Genomic DNA, 5,363 nt, shown 5'->3' on the forward strand with positions numbered 1-5,363 from the left:
CAGAGTTTGTGTATGCACACCACAGTAGAATCAATGGCCAACTTTCCAAAGATATATTAACGTCCAACTTTCTGCGTGGTATCTCCAACACTATGGCAGGTAAATTCAGTGATAAGTGTAGATACTACCTACTAAGTTGGTTGAGAATAGCGTTATTAGTAAAGAAATAATATACTAAAACATCATGCCTAATGTTGACGTTCTACTGAGCGCCATTTTAAGCCGACGCTGCTTTCTGACACATGTGTGAGTAAACGTCCATGGTGCCAAATCTCCTGAGCTATGGGTCGCACAGTGTTATAATTCTTCAGTTACATTCAGTGGTGTATGGGTATGCTGTCTGTGGACTGTGTTGCGAAAAAAGTCGGTAGCAAAGACGTTTAAAACGTGGTGAATGATTCCGAAGCTTTACTGCCGAAAACGTAGACACCGATAAACTATTTTTCCCTTTCAACATTTTGTGGATAAAGTATTAGTAGTGTCTTGCTTGACACAGTAGCGTCGATTAAAGATCTGGAAGTAAAGTTGTAAAGCGATATGAAATGGAACGAGCATCTGAGGACTGTGGTAGGGTAGTCGGTGGTAGGGTGTCGGTACGGGGACGGTGTCAGCAATTCAGTGATGGACGTCAGCAAGTGTAGGACATACCGAAACCTGGACGGACGCGCACAGCCACTACAGAGGCAAGTGTCAGGAAGGTGGATGACATGATTAAAGCGAACCGGCGTCCCACCATCGATGGAGTAGCGTCAGAACTTGGAATCGAACATGGGCCAGCTCACAAGATCATCCACAACATTCTTCGATACAGGAAGGTGTCTGCACGATGGGTTGCCCGCCAACTGACCCCGACACACACGTCACAGCGCATTGCGTTCAGCCTGGAACAGTTCGAGCGTTACCATGAATCTGGCAATGACCTTCTGTTACGGATTGTGACGGGGGATGAAACATGGGTCTACCACTGCACGTCCGAATCGGGCTACATCCATGGAGTGGGAGCATCCTTTATCACTTGTCCGGAAGAAGTTCAAAACACTTCGTCTGCAGGTAAGTGTTACTCACCGTTTTCTGGGACGCCAAAGGAGTTTTGCTGCTGGACTTTCTGGAAGATGCAACTATCAGAGGGCTGTCGAAATGGAAAGAGGTGATTCGGAAAAAGCAGCCCGGTCTTCGCAGATCTGGCGTTCTGCTGTTGGATGACAGTGCGAGAGAACAGACGGTGACGGCAACGCCAAACCATATTGCAACTCTTGGCTGGGAGCTCCTACACCATCCACCTTACAGTCCGATCTCGCAGCAAGTGACTTCCATCTGTTTCCTGCTTTGAAGAAGACTCTCGGCGGAAGGCGCTTCGACAGCAATGCTGACGTCAAGCAAGCCGTTCAACACTTCTTCCATACCCAACGTCCTCATTTTTTTCCTGGAAGGCTTTTGAAGCTTATAAAGCGGTATGAGAAACATCTCAATGTACTTGGAAATTATGTAGAAAAATAAAGATATGTCTTATTTTTAATGTGTCATTCTCTTTTTTTTTGCCTTTCACACACAACTCTGACCACAGTCTACAGGGGAAACATATTTTCGAACTGCCGCACGTATATCTGTCCGTTTATTACACTTTCGAGAAAACGCTACGAACGTATGCACCAACCTAATTAGAGAGGCACGAATCGCTTCCTATTTTTGAGTCTCTTGCTGTATGCCTGTATAGTACAATAGAAGAACTCTTGGCTGGGAGCTCCTACACCATCCACCTTACAGTCCGATCTCGCAGCAAGTGACTTCCATCTGTTTCCTGCTTTGAAGAAGACTCTCGGCGGAAGGCGCTTCGGCAGCAATGCTGACGTCAAGCAAGCCGTTCAACACTTCTTCCATACCCAACGCCCTCATTTTTTTCCTGGAAGGCTTTTGAAGCTTATAAAGCGGTATGAGAAATATCTGAATGTACTTGGAAATTATGTAGAAAAATAAAGATATGTCTTATTTTTAATGTGTCATTCTCTTTTTTTGGCCTTTCACACACAACTCTGACCACAGTCTACAGGGGAAACATATTTTCGAACTCCCGCACGTATATCTGTCTGTTTATTACACTTTCGAGAAAACGCTACGAACGTATGTACCAACCTAATTAGAGAGGCACGAATCGCTTCCTATTTTTGAGTCTCTTGCTGTATGCCTGTATAGTAAAATAGAAGCATATTTACTATTTATTAATGGAACTTCAGAAGTAATAACAGGAAATTCTGATATAGTGTTTTATTTATCATGGTGAGATTAGTAGCTTTCACTAATTATATGTAGAGTTTGTTATATTTCAGTATCAGTCACGATGGAATGAAGTCAATATGGTGACGAGTCGATTTGAGAGTCGTCTTCCCGCCATAGCGGTCATATTTGCACAATACTGAAAAAGCGAACGATGCATTGTAATTTGGTTGAGCGGAGTCTCATTTACGTCTTTGTAGTAACTCCGTCATAAGAGGGCATGTAGGACTAACGGTAACGACTGGCCGCCGTGTCATCCTCAGCCCACAGGCGTCACTGGATGCGGATATGGAGGGGCATGAGGTCAGCTCACCGTTCTCCCGGCCGTATGTCAGTTTCCGAGACCGGAGCCACTACTTGTCAATCAAGTTTCTCCTCAGTTGGCCGCACAAGGGCTGAGTGCACCCCTCTTGCCGACAGCGCTCGGCAGACTGGATGGTCACCAATCCAAGTCCTAGCCCAGCCCGACAACGCTTAACTTCGGTGATCAGACGGGAACCGGTGTTACCACTGCAGCAAGGCCGTTGGCTTATGTCTTTGAAAGTGATGCAAATGTGTTTGTTGCATTACATTTCAGATAAACAAAGCGTGCCTTCACCCAACTCATCTGCTCGACACCTGCGATTCGCTGTCTGACGACCGTACACACAGGTAACCCAATAAAGCTATGTCGACGATTCGTAGTAGAAGTAGTAACAGACTGGTACTACCATTTTAGTTACGGTTTTCATACTTTGTTGCTGTGGTGATCATTGGTACGCGACCCGATTTCGGGACAATTAGGCCTCGGAAGAACGCCACATCTCAGTTCACAATATGAGTGCTTGCGTGGCTGTGCGTTTCACAGTCGCTATAGATGCAATACTTAGGGGTTGAAAAATATGTCTAATTTCTTTGCTTAATACTGGTTTTGGGGATATTTAAGCAGGTACTGATTCTGGGGATGGCAGAGCGGTTCTAGGCGCTTCAGTCCGGAACCGCGCAGCTGCTACGGTCGCAGGTTCTAATCCTGCCTCGGTCACGGATGTGTGTGATGTCCTTAGGTTAGGTAGGTTTAAGTAGTTCTAAGTCTAGGGGACTGATGACCTCAGATGTTAAGTCCCATTGTGCTTAGATCCATATGAACCATTTTGATTCTTGGGATATTTAAGCAAGCTTTCTCCGGATATTATGCGTCTATGATGTGTAATGTATCCCTGTTAAGAAACAAAGGATGAAATTAAATGCTTGTACTGAATTCTTCCGAAGGGTAATTGTTCCCAAGTGGGACAACAGTATAACGGGCATTACAGAAAGGGAAACAGAGATCTTACTTCGTGACAAGATACTTGGGATGCCAGGCTCGGCTTGTGAAAAATGCAAATGTTTTTACAATGGCGCACAATCGACACACAACCAAACCAATCGCTTCCCAATGTTATTAAAAATGTGAAACATGAATAGAGGCTTTGAATACTGTTATTAAAGGATAGTGGCGCATTTTCTAATAACTAAACAAAAGTAACTAATAGTAATTACTTCTACAATTAATGATAAAATTATAGAGAGCCACAAAATGACGCGCTTACATTGTATTAGACGTGAGACAAGAAAGTGACAAGAGGCTATACTCCTTACTTTGTGTTAAAATAGAAGTCAATGGAAAATCAATCACAGGCAAATGGAAGCTAATTTTAATTTTAATAATGAACAGCCTCAGTTGCACCATTTACCTAGAATTTACCTAGGTTTCAGTAGGTATAACCCAACCTTCTTCAGAATAACAGTAACTACTGTTTATCCATAGTGGACATCGTCAAGCTAAAACTACAAATCTGTTAATTATCGTCAGAGTGTAGAAACGTATCTGAAACTGTCTCGGCCCCACTTCGCGACCGCGATGCGGCAGCCACGAGTGCTGTACTGGAAGTGGGGCCGAGGCAGTTTCAGATAAGTTTTTACTGTCTGACTATAATTTATGGAGCGCTATACCGTAAGCTAGTCCATACATGAAATGGCCATCTACCACCTCAGCATTTGTGCACACTGCCATTGCGTTAGCCAAGTCTGTGATTACCTCTGTGTAGTAACTTGTGTGCTTGGCACCGTCGTACTAATCCCTGGAACAGCTGCTGTTACCTGTAAACAAGAAATTATATACATCGCATAGCAACAGGGGAATGTAAAACAAAACATTGACGATGAACAACGTAAACAGTCGTCACCAAGAGTGCAAGTTCCCCATGATTCTGAAGTTCTGTTCTTGTGTGTTTCCCATGATTAATAACTTAGAGAAAATGAGATGTAATATGGAAACAAAGCGCTTCGAGACCTAGTTTAGTATCGCACAAACTATTTGCAACGTGAGAGGAATGTGTAGATTTTTGCGGTATATTTTTGTTGCAGGGTGAACATTAACAAAACCGACAAACTACAGAGACGGATTCCTGACTGGAATTGGAGCAAGAAAAAAGGTCCTATGAACACGTGTCCGGAAGTACATCTTTGCCACTGTTGAAGGCGTTGACGAAGGGAAGTTCTTCTGACCATGTTCTGTGGGTTCCTCGTGTGTTGCAGCCTGTGCGCTTGACGCAGCGTACTGCAAGCAGCAGAATGGTCCTCCATTCATGTCGGAAACAAGGCGAGATGGTGTTTGTGAACGGCCAAGGAGATGGAAACTGTCGAGAGGCAGCACATCGCTACGGTCGCAGGTTTGAATCCTGCCTCGGACATGGATGTGTGTGATGTCCTTAGGTTGGTTAGGTTTAAGTAGTTCTAAGTTCTAGGGGACTGATAACCTCAGATGTTATGTCCCATAGTGCTCAGAGACATTTTTTGAACCAGAGGAAGCACGCCTATACCAAAACAAGTACTCTCACAAACACCTATCATAACACACAACGTTTAAAGGCCTTTCTGGACGTTTTTGTGATCATGGGTCTTTTAAGACAGGCAAATGTGCAGGGTGGTGGAAAACTGTGCATGCAGCAGATTCGCAGCTTGTACTAGGGTTCGTCTCAATATACTGCGCAACCAGGTCCTCCAAATCTGATGTACGCTCGGTCTTCCGTCTCCCTGCATTTTCGTCTGTCTGAAAGGAACCATGATCACAT

General features: G+C 44.3%; 1 pseudogene; it reads right to left on the reverse strand.

The window, feature by feature from the left end:
- Positions 1–2,682: 2,682 nt before the first annotated feature.
- On the reverse strand, positions 2,683–2,800 carry LOC126274574 (5S ribosomal RNA; annotated as a pseudogene).
- Positions 2,801–5,363: the final 2,563 nt, after the last annotated feature.

Source organism: Schistocerca gregaria, chromosome 5, assembly GCF_023897955.1.
Source record: "Schistocerca gregaria isolate iqSchGreg1 chromosome 5, iqSchGreg1.2, whole genome shotgun sequence".
NCBI lineage: Eukaryota > Metazoa > Arthropoda > Insecta > Orthoptera > Acrididae > Schistocerca > Schistocerca gregaria.